Source organism: Marmota flaviventris, chromosome 11 (genome assembly GCF_047511675.1).
Source record: "Marmota flaviventris isolate mMarFla1 chromosome 11, mMarFla1.hap1, whole genome shotgun sequence".
In the NCBI taxonomy this organism is placed as follows: Eukaryota; Metazoa; Chordata; class Mammalia; order Rodentia; family Sciuridae; genus Marmota; species Marmota flaviventris.
In genome coordinates, this window is record NC_092508.1 from 39,877,620 (window position 1) to 39,890,448 (window position 12,829).

A 12,829-nucleotide genomic window follows, 5' to 3' on the forward strand; every position below is an offset into this window, starting at 1 on the left:
TGTCTATGGCATTGTTAATTTTGAGCTCTCAAAAAATTTTGGTGATATTTTGTTGTGGATATTACCATTGAGGTTTAGAATGTTTCTCAATGGATAAGGTGGAATTAAAGACGAGAACATTTCTAAGAAATGAGCAGGATAGTAAGAAGGTATATTTGAAAGAAGGAGGTAATCAAAGTAGCATGCAGATTATAAAAAGTTTTTAATTGGCATACATTTATTACATATTTTTATGGGGAATAGTGTGATATTTCAATACAATTATGCAATGTATAATGATCAAACCAGGATAATTAGTATATTCATCACCTCAAGCCTCAATTTCTATAAAGAACGTTCAAAATCCATTTAGTTATTTTGAAATATACAATAAATGATTCCTCACTATAATTTCCCTTTTGTGTAGTAGAATCCTAGAAATTATTCCTCCTATCTAACTCTATTTTTGTTACCTATCACCAACCTTTTTCTATTTTTTTTCCTTTCTCTTTTTCTCTTTCTCCTTTTTCTATTTCCTTTCTCCTTTTCTCTTTCTCCTTTTTCTATTTTTTTCTCCTTCTCTTCTGCCTCAACTTATTTAGCTTCTACTTATGAGTGAGAGCACATAGTATTTGTCTTTTTTTGCCAGGTTTATTTTACTCAACACAGTATCCTCCAGTGCCATCTGTTTTGAGGCAAATGAGAGGATGTCATTCTTTTCTCATGACTAAATAATATTCCATCGTGTGTGTGAAGTTTTCTTTATTCATTCATCTAATGGGAACATCTAGTTTGATTAATATCTGCATTTCTATGTTTATTGCATCAATACTAACAATAGCCAAGATATCTCTTCAGCATACTGATTTCTTTTCTTTTTGGATATACACACACGAGTCGGGTTGTTGGATCATATGATAATTCTATTTTATTGTTTGAAATTTCTCCATAAAGTTTTCCACAATTTCTGTACTGACTTACATTCTACCGACAGTATATAAGAGTTCCTTTTCTCCTCATCCTTGCTAGCATTTTCTACTTTTGTCTTTTGTTTAATAATCATTCCAGCTGGGGCAGAGTGATATATCATGGTGGTTTTGATTTTCATTTTTCTAATGATTAGTGATGTTGAGCATTTTTCACATACTTGTTAGTCCATTTGTATGTCTTCTTTTGAGAAATGTCTATACAGATTAAGCTGGTACAGATTAATTAATTCATTCATTTTAAATCAGAATATTTTTTTGATGTTGAATAGTTTTAAAATTCTTTGTCAGATCAATAGTTTGCAAATATTTTCTCCTATTCTGAAGGCTACCTCTTCAAATCTAACAAGTCATTTTAAATTCAGTATCTAGACTGGCATTATATATGATTGAAATTATCAAATTATTCAAGACTAGTTACTTATAGGTTTGGAAAAAGAAAAAAAGGTTTGGTGGTTAAGCTCTTGGTAAGAAGAAAAGGCTCGCTGATGGGTTAAATTTCTGACACTTTCTCAGGCACAGTTGCAGAAGGTTGTTGATATAAACCACTTTCAATAGAACAGCACCAAGTGAGGTAGGTTGAGAGGACACAGTTAAGCACTACATATATGTTGCTTACCCACTGAAACACCCAAGCTAAGATGCCAAGCAAGAGGTTGAATATATGGGTCAGGAATTGAGAGGAGATTCAGGGTAGAAGTTTTTGGTTTATTGGCTCTTGCATTTTAGAAGATGATAAAGTTTAAGGAAATGGATAGATGACATTGCCTAGGGAAAGAGAATAGAATGAGAAAGTCAAGGATCCTCAGATCCAATTTAGAATTCAAAATTTAGGTATCTGGGGACTAAAAATGAGGAGGCATACGCACAAAGAAACAGTGTTTAAGAATGAGGAATTGGTGAACACTCTTAACTGCTGCTCAAAAGTCAAGTAAAATGAGTGTTTCAATTCGCTGGTGGAATGAGTCCTGTGAAGGTCAATGAGAGATTAATGAGGGCTAAAATAGATTGATGTAGACAGAGCCACAAGTGGGTGTTCGGGAAAAAATACAGCATATACACTTTTAAAGAAAAGTGTTTGGAATGAAAAGTAAGAGGAGTCATAGCCTAAAGTAGAAAGGGTTTATTAGAGAACTTCATGTTGTCTAACAAACCATGAAAACTTTTGACAGTTTACTTGGAGTTGTGAAAGCTGATTATAATGTATAAAGCCAACTTATCATTTGAACATTATTGACATATGATTAGTTATCTGTGTGTGTGTGTGTCTCTATGTATGTGTTTGTAGTTTGATTGTTCTTATGAAAGCTGTTTTGTATCACAGTAATTATCTGATAATATGCAGGTCAATGAATACTACATGATAAATGGCCCATAAAACAGTGCAATTAATCTTCCTAAAAGGCTAAAAATTCCTGTCTATTTGTAACTCTTTGGGGAGAAAGAATCAAGACTATACAAGGATTAATTGAGAGCTCCCTTTACTCATGTAAATAGGGATGTTACTTATTGTGATTTTCTAGTGAGGTCCTCATTCTCCAACCTGTTCTCTTAGGTATCTGGAGAAACAATACACCAAAGGAAGCTATGTGCTTCCCACTCTGCACCTACCTCATTCTGTGCCTATTTACAATTCATGGTTCTTTTCTTTTAATGTGTGTGAAATATTAACAGAAAAGTCCCACTGACGTATTTCTTTTGGGCCTTATCATGGAAGATACAGGGGGAAAGTGATCTTGGTGTGCTGGTCTCAGATGCATGGGCCATAGAAATGACACGGCCCTCTGTGGGTCCTAATCTTCTTCATTTGCTCCAGGTCTTTGTGGAACTTGTCCAGACCACTGGCCAGAATCTGGCTGTATTTTCTGTCCTTTTGTCTGTTTAAGAACCTATCTGGGATCTTGTACTAGAGTGGATTCTGCATCATGGTGACCATATATTCCACCTCACTCTCGGTGAGATCAATGTCAGCTTTCCTCAACACCATATGAGTGTATCTTTATTCCACACCCTCAATGGCAGTCATGGCAAAGGCTAATTCCTGCTGTCCATTGTCTTTGTTAAGTACTCATAAAATGTGCTGGAACCTCTCAGGGAGCACTAGAGACAGGTGGTGGCATAGCAGCAACAGCATGTATACCTCCTGTGGAAGGACTACTCATGGCTCTTAGGTAGCACCTGGTTTCCTACTCAGGGTGAAGATTTTCAGGTTGGGTAACCACAGGTGGTTATATCTGCTTTGTAGGAGGAGAAATAGTGAGCAAGGTTTCCAAATGCTACAAGAACTTTTTGGGATGACAATGGTCAGTCAACCAAGCAGAGACATTCATGTCATACACCATCAGAATGAAGGTGGTAGAATATGCAGGTTCCCTTCTTTCAATTTTGAAGCTGAAAAAAGCTGGAAGCTTATTTCAGAGAATTAATGTAGACCTTCCCTCATCCTTTACCAGTCTATTGTTACCTCTTCAAAATGGAAATCTGGAGGAAATAATTGTTGAATCATTAGGTCTCCAAGAAAGAGCTGATATACTGCATTTAGCAACTGCTGTGAGATCATGCATAACTATATCCAGCCCACACATGACTTTGTTATATGTGGGCTATAGAAGGAAAAAAGAGAGAGCAAGACTTGAAACCAAGTTATAACAATTAGAAAGTTGGGCCAGAGATGAAGAGGAACTAAAATAAAAGGTGAAATTAGACTGCAAAGAATAATAAATTAAAGTGTTGTTAAATATTCAGATGTCTAGAAGTTGGTTGCAAAATTAATTCGCTGGCCTTTATCTCTCCTACTTTAATAAAAGAAGGATTTTCTTTAAATAATGTCATTGGATTGGAGGTATTGTTTATTTTTTAGTTGTTGATGGACCTTTTAATTTTTGTTTGTTTATATGTGGTGCTGAGAATCTAACCCAGTGCCTCACACATGCTAGGAAAGCACTCTGCCACTGAGCCACAACCCCAGCCCACTAGAAGTATTGTTTTTAAGTCCCACAAAAACTGTGTTAAAAATCAATCCAAAGGCTTGGAATGAACTCAGTAGAGAGCTTGCCTAGTATTCAGGAAGTCCTGGATTAAGTCCCCAGGACCAGGGGAAAAAAAATCAATCCAATTGTACTCCAGGACTTAAGACTGAGTGTCCAAAGAAATCCTGTTTCTTAGTTTGCACATTGTATCATTGTCTCTCCAAAAATTGAATGAATGAATGGTTAAAAGATACCAAAAATCATAGTAAGAGATTGTGAAGTTTTTTTTTTCATTGAACAGTATACATTTTATAAAATTGTTTACATAAATGAAGAAGTGAGAGATAATACTGCTAGATCTATGAATTCAAAGTTGTCTCCAAATTCCACCTGGGAAACATTGGTAAGATATCAATGCAGAGGGGGAATTCTACCAGGTAAGTTCTTTTTGCATTTTCAAAAGGTTTTTGCCATCTTCTAGCATTCTGTACTACCTTATGATATGCAAGAAATTATTGAAAAATTTTGATACCTACTGCAGAATGTAGATGGCATCATTTCTCAGGAGCATGTCTCTGTAGCACCAGATTTTTGGTAGACTTGAGGTAATCTATGCACAAAAAGATCATGAAATAAATATAAAAAAAATCATATCTAAAATATTTATTGTGTGCCTTTGTTTACCATTAATACATTAGAGAAAATGAATAACTATTAGTCAAATTTTTGTGTGTATGTTGTTCTTTATCTTGAAGATATTTGAAAAATAGTAGAGTGGATAAAATATTTTCAATTTGGGGAACTGACATCATGCTTATATGATTAAAGGTAAAAAGTAAAAATAACTTCTTTTTAAAAATATGTTAGCATCTCCAAAGCATTGAAGACAACAGATCTTGGGCTCCTGAGCCACATTGGTTGGCTTCCATTTATCTTTTAGAAAGAAGATTGGAAGTCCCCAAGTTATGTTTTTCAGATTCCATCGTTAGCTGCAACACTCTGAATTTCAATCTTTTCTGGAAAACTGAAATACCTGTTGGTATTTAGAAGACAGAGTGGAGGCAGACGCCAACTTTCAGCTGCTGTTGAAGTCAATAAGCAGTCTAGAAACATTAATATTTTGGAAGCATTTAGCAAGGTTTCTATTTTATATCTTAATATCTTTATATCTCATAACGATATCTATATATCTCATAACGAGTTTTAAAATTTATTTGTATAAAATGAATTCCTGGACTCTTCTTTCTGTTACATTTTCCATTTTTAGTAAAATACTGGTGCTTTTTACTTACAGAACACACGGATGGGTTCCTGGTTTGCTTTACTGTCTGTTTTACTGCCATTGCCTATTTCTTGGTCTCTTTCACTAGGTTTTGGGAGGAAGGCCTTGCAATCTCAATGTTGTCTTCTTGCTGTGTTATACTATATTCTGGGTGCATTCAACCTCAAGGGGTAGCAATGAGCACACAACAGGCAGGTGTAGTTCTTAGCTCCTTAGGTCAATTTATGGATCCATCAAACTAGGAGAATGAGCTTGGCTATCTCATGGTCCCTTTACCCCCAATCTGTAATAGAAAAAACAGGTGAGGTGACATATGTGCACAAAGATTCATCTACATTGACCTCACTGAGAGGTCCTAGAAGTGTGAGACGCTCGAGCATTCTCAAAATTGTCAGCCTTCATAAAATCCTCTTATTTTCACACATTTGCCTCATGTCGATTATCTTTTTGTCTGCTGCACAAATCCCTTTCAAATCTTTTGAATCTTTCTCTGAACAAGTTAGTTAGGATTTCACTGGTTTCTAATTACTCATTCCATCTCTTGTTGCTTTATACATGTAATGTGATTATCATGAGGTCAAGGCAGGCATGAGGTTTGTAGGGGGTGAATTTTAACTAGGAACAGTGCCTCCAGTTCTGTTTTGATCAGGATCTTCTCACTATTTGACTGAAACTCCTTTCTGTTCTTGGCTTATATAGTAACAAAGATTTAAAAACTCTGTAGTCTAATTTAATGCTTTTAGCATCTCTCCAAATTTACTAATTGAACATATCCAAATTCTTAGTCCAAATAGATTTATAGTTTGTATAACAAACTTCTATTTTGTAATCCCTCCAAAGTTCCTCACAATAAATACTAAATAATAAAAAGTTATTTTTACCAGCTTTCAAAAATTGAAAAATATAAATATATATGAAAATCAAACAATTTTTTATTATTTAATAGACAGGCATTAACATTTTCCTTATTGAATTTTTTTATTACTTGCTTAAATCCTCATATGTTGTAACATATGTTATATTCTAATTAGATGCAGATTTAGAATGGGCTAATAATAATTATTTATGCAATTTAAAAGCTAAAAGAATTAACACTGTATTCTGTAATTCCCAAATGCATTACAAAGCAATCTGATAAAGTTAATTTTTTTTTCTTTAGAAGAACTACTGTAGAGTGAATTCTTGAATTAATAGAAGCCTCATGAATAATGGCAAACAGGTGCTTTGTGATACAGAGCAAAGCCATGAAGCCTGGTGGCCTTGAATATAAAATTCCCTTTCTCCAAGTTCCACTTTTTTTCTTCCTTCCTTCCTTCCTTCCTTCCTTTCTTTCTTTCTTTTTTTTTTTTTGTTCAGTGACAGCTCTCAGAATTGAATAGCATCTAGGCTTTTGTATGTAGAGATCAGATATTTTATGAACTCAGGACCTGACTAATCACCTGTGAATACTAAGAACTCTAAAAATAATAGAAATAAATTCTCCTGGAAGAGCCAAGAACATAGATCTAGGTGTACATTTTTAAGAACAAAGACTGAAATATTTCATTACATTTAGAAAGAATTGTTGCTTGAAATCTCATATTAAGATGTGTTCATTCAAGTGCCAAGAGCAATACCTTGATGGATTGCAGTACAAAGGGGGAAAAGGGAGAGGAAGGCACAGTACTACATATGTTACTAAACTCATTTCACCTGTAAAGGGAAGAATATCGATTTCATTCATCTTACTTAGTTGGGAGTCTAACTTAAGAAAAATTCAAGTTCATTGACATCAACTCTAAAGATGACAGCATGGTACCAAGCACAGAAAGAAAAGGGAGGAGGAAAATGATAAATGCAACTTCATTAAGAAAATTTAAAAACACTATTTTTCTTCTTGAAAAGGCAGCAGAAGAGCCCCAGATTCTGGCTGCATCTTTAATCTATGGTGACCTTTATGACATTTGTGATCTATAGGCTTTAAATTGTGTGTGTGTGTGTAAGTGCATGCATGTGCATTTCTCAAGAACACTTAGGACACACAAGTCAATAGAGCCACTGCATGAAACTTTATTTTCCCTGTATGCTACATGTTTGAAATGTGTGTTCTTGTTTTAAAAATAATAAGAAGCTTTATAAAAAGAATACAAATATTTTTGCTTTCACATTTTAATTACAATTATACTTTTACACTTAATGAGTCTTGCTCTTACAACGTCCTTCTCATACCTTTAAATTATTTTTTTCCAACCAAGGAAAGTTTTATCACTGGTGCCTCTAAATATTAAAAATAAATTATCATGGTTCTTCAATTATTCAGTCTGTTAATTTGGCATATATTTATTGAGTGCTTTTTTCAAATAATTTATTACATTAGATATTATGGGGACATAAAGATGAATCAAATTTAGAAAGCATCTTAAGAAGATTGTAGAATATTGTTATTACGGTTGGGATATGATTCTCCCCAAAAGCTCATGTTAGGCAACATAGCAATATTCAGAGGTGTAATGGTTAGATTATTATAAAATATTTAACCTAATCAGTGAATTAATCCATTTAATTGATTCATTATTTGAAAGGATTACTGCTCTGGGTGGTAACTACATGCAGATGGGGCCTGGCTGGAGGAAGCAGGTCACTGGGGGAGCCCTTGGGAATGTTATTTTGTTCCTGTTTCCTCCCCAACCCTTTCCTGGTTACTATGAGCTTTCCTCTGCCATCCCATTCCACCAAGAGGTTCTGCCTCATCTTGTGCCCAGCATGTATGCAGTCATCTGACCATGAACTGAACCTCTGAAACCATAATCCAAAATAAACATTTTAAGTTGTTCTTGTCAGGTATCTCAGTTACAGTGATGAAGGTTGAATAAGACAGAAATCTAACACTTAAAAGATTATGTATTACTGTAAAACTTTTTTTCCCCCTTATATTAGATGGTGGACACTCTCCTTAGAAGAAGGTTCAGTGGCAATGATATCAAGCAGTAGATGGGTTTATGATCTGCTATTCAGGTGACAGCAGGTACACTCTTTAAATCAGTAAACACCATCTGGATCTCTTGGAACCTTTTAGGAATGTAGAACTCAGGACATATCAGAATGCTGTGTGATTTACTGAGAAGAAGTCATGATGATTAATATGAATTGTCAACTTGATTTGAATAAAAAGTGCCTAAAATTAAAAGGCTTCTGGAGGTGTTTATGAGGGTGTTTCTAGGAATGATTGGCATATGGGACAGCAAACTGAGAGGGTACCCACATTGAATGTGGGTGTCATAGTCCAATAGATTGGGCACCTGTAGGGAACAAAAAGCTGGAAGAAGAAGGAAGCCAATGTAGACAAAAGCTCAAATCCTCTTAAGCAGGTGCTATGATTGCTTCTGCCATTGTTTGAGAACATCAAATTCCTGTTCCTTCATGCTTTCAAAGAGACCCTGACCTGAAACTATCCAAGGAGTTTCTAGGTCTTTGCTCCTAAACTGGGGCTGCCTCATTATCCATTTTCTACTGAAGTTCCAGCTTCTTGGACTGAGCAGGTCCTGGTTCCTCCAGCTCTCCAGCCTTCAGACTGCCACTATGGGACTACTCAGCTCCTGGTCCTGTAAGCCATTTTAACAAATCTCAAACCTCCTTTTTATGACCATATATAAAACCAAAAGGATAACTGACTCTCAAGCATAAATTAGTCTCATGTATCATTCATCACACACATTTGCATATTGTGTCAGAATGAGGCATATCATCTCCATCAGAACAATAGTTATGGAGTCAGAGGAATTGATATATGAGAGAGGATTAATGATGTTTGAGAATGGGGAAGAGGCCCCTTAAGAGACTCAATTGTAAGCAGCCAGTTTTAAAAAGTACTACTTATTTCCTATGTTCTATAAACAATTGTGAAAAGGGAAAGTAGTTTTTAGCAGTTTAAATGGTTAAGATCTTTTAATTTGACAAATTGGGCAAGGTAATACGCTTTATAATTTGATTTAACTTCTTACGAATGATTTTGTCAATAGATTTGTTAAAAAAAAAAAAAAAGATAAAGGCCAAGCTCCATAAAGCAGCTAAGAATGGCTGGGTTCATTTAGTTATTATCTTTAGCAGTTTTGTACAAAGTAATTAGAAAAGGCTGTGAGCTATGAGCTCCAAACGAGGAAGGTGTGAATGGCTAGAAAGTAGCTAAGAGAATCAACCTCTTCTAAATTACGTGCGTCTGTTCAGTGGCTACGGTTACCTTCTATTTAAGGGTGGTAAAAACTGGGTAAAGGAGAAAAGTAACTACTTATCCAAAGGATAAATAAGACAGAGTTAAATGGAAATAAGACACAGATAAACACCCAATTTTTCAATGAGCCTCTCTCAACAGGGTAATCAGGGACAGCAAATAATTAAAGTGGAATGTTCAAGTGTTAAACTTTTCTACCTGGTCACTTAGAGGTGAAGTACTTAGGCTGAAAGAATGAAAGTCAGAAATGTTTGAGCCCAGTTAAAGATTTAGGATTAAATTGCATTTCAGATTAGAAGGCTATCAGATATAAATTAAGTAGTGCTAGCTTATAGTTGAAACATGAAGAGTGGAATGTTGAATTCCAATGTGTATTTATGGTTTCCCCATTTGTTTTTCTTAAGATTTTTGTTTAATTTGTATAATAATGGATGGTTTGGTGACATTTGATGTCTTATTTTTTAGTAATTATAATACCAACTTAGTTCCATGCTAGTGGAAGAAAATATTGTGGTCCGATTTTACAAGGAAAAAAAAAACACTATTTGGGAATTGGAGTAACTTCCAGAAAACATCAAAGGAGAGAGAAAATAATGCACCAACTAATTAACTGAAAAAGTCAAAGCAGCTAACTATGTCTAGCAAAGTTTTAGTTGATTTCCTCTATGGAACATAATATCTTATGGAATAGGAACTCCCTAACATCAATTAAACAATATACAAGCTCCCAAGCTTGAATGATAATCCACTTAATTGGTCAGACTGTGCTATAAACTCATGACTAAATGTTTATTTACCTCTTGCAGTGTTGGGGATCGAACCCAGGGCTCTGTGCACAGGAGGCAAGCATTCTGCCAACTGAGCTATACCCTCAGACCTAGTTACCTCTTTTTTGCTAGCTGAGTCACTTTATTTGTTACTCTGCTTAGATCAACAAAAATACATGAAAAGTTTTATTTAACACAACTGGGTCTCCGTATTTTCTTGAAGCACACCAATTCAGAAAACCCAGGGAGGTGATGTCATATTAAAACATAATGTGCGAAAATTTGAATTCCCAAGGAACAGCAGCTATTACAACATGGTAAATGAAAAACAAAATTGTAAAAAAAAAAAAAAAAAAATGCTTTTTCAATCAAACTTCACCCTAGCCTCAATTACCTCTCCTCTTATCCTTTATTCTACACTGCAACTTGAACAATATTTTAAGGTGGCTTCCATAAGAACTAGGAAATGTTTTGTGATTTAGTGTCAGTGTCAAAACACAAAATCTATTTTTTGAATACCCCAGGACTATTTATTTGTTACCATTCACATTTTTATCAATTGTGTCTTTTTATTCTCTTCCCTGAACCTTTCTGTTCCCCATGGTTTTTAATATAAAGAACTTCTGCAGTTCATTTTTTAAAATTTCCACTTCTATTTCAAATTGTACCTGCTAAAAGCTTTGTTGTGGGCTATAAAACTAATTCCAGAGTGGACAAAGATTTCACACATACAGTGACTGAGATCTTAACAATTTTATTCCAGGAAAAAATAGCTCCTTCTGGGAGTGGTTTAACTATTTACACCTTTGGGGAAATCTCTTTGTCTTATTTTCAAACTAACTTTAAAATAAGGCCCCTATTCCTTTGGAAGACATTCTGGGGGCTGTGTAAAAATTCTTTTAAGTTTATGCAATATGCTCCCCCACTATGTACTAAAAATAAACATTATTTCTTCAATTTTTTTCTATGCTATGCATACTTTTTATATTTGAGTAACATTCTTTCTAGATCCTAACAAATAAGACTTGACTATACACATTCTAGATTCTTCCTTTTGCTGTGAAGAAGCTTCTCAGTTTGATACCGTCCAATTTAGTCCAATTTATTTATTTGTTTATTTATTTATTTATTTAGAGTAGGAGGGTACCAGGGATTGAACTCAAGAGCCCTCAACAACTGAGCCACATCCTCAGCCCTATTTTGTATTTTATTTAGAGACAGGGTCTCACTGAGTTGCTTAGCACCTTGCTTTTGAGGAGGCTGGCTTTGAACCATTTATTGATTCTTAATTTTACTTCTTGCACTTTAGGAGTTTTGTTGAGGAATTGGCTCCCAAGCTGACATGGAGAGTTGGGCCTGCTTTTTCTTTTAGTAAGTGCAGGGTCTCTGCTCTAATGCCTAATCCACTTAGAGTTGAGTTTTGAGCAGGGTGAGATATAGGGGTTCCATTTCATTCTATTACATATGAATTTCCAATTTTCCCAGCATCATTTGTTGAAGAGATTGTCTTTTCTCCAATGTATATTTATGATGCCTTTATCTAGTATGAGATAACTGTACTTATGTGTATTAGTCTCTGTGTCTTCCATTGGTATTCATGTCTGTTTTTGGTGTCAACACCATGCTGTTTTTTTTTTGTTACTGTAGCTCTGTAGTATAATTTAAGTTCTGGTATTGTGATGCCTCCTGTGTCACTTTTCATGCTAAGGATTGCTTTGGCTATTCTGGGCCTCTGTTATTCCAAATGAATTTCATTTTTGTTTTTTATATGTCTGTGAAGAATGTCATTGAGATCTTTACAGAGATTGCATTAAGTCAGTATAGCACTTTTTCGTAGTATAGCCATTTTGATAATATTGATTCTCCCCATCCAGGAATATGGAAGGTCTTTCCATTTTCTGAGGTTGTCTTCAAATTCTTTCTTTAGTGTTCTGTAGTTTTAATTATAGAAGACTTTCACTTCTTTTGTTAGGTTGATTCCCCATTTTTTTTGAGGCTATTATGAAGGGGATAAATTTCCTGATTTTTCTTTCAGCTGATATATCCTTGCTGTATAGAAAAGTTATTGATTTATTGGAGTTGATTTTAAACCCTGCTACTTTGCTAAATTAATTTATGAGTTTTAGGAGCTTACAGAAATCCTACAGATTGAGAGAAAATCTTCACTATCAGTACCTCAGATAAGACATTAATTTTCAGGATATACAAAGAACTCAAAATACCAGCAGAAAAATAAATAATGCAGTCAATATATGGGCAAAGGAGCTAAATGAACACTTTACAGAAGAAGAAATATGAATGGTTAAAAAAATACATGAAAAAATGTTCAATATCTCTAGAAATTACAGAAATACAAATTAAAACTATACTGAGATTTCATCTCACTCCAGTCAGAATGGCAACTATCAAGAATACAAGTAACAAGGATGTGGGAGAAAGTACCCTCATACATTGTTGAACAGCTACAAATTGGTGCAACCACTATGGAAAGCAGTATGGATATTCCTTAAAAACCTTGCAATGGAACCACCAGTTATCTACTCCTCAGTATATACACAAAGGACTTAAAAACGGCATACAACAGTGATGTAGCCACATTAGTGTTTATAGCAGCTCAGTTCAAAATAGCCAAGCTATGG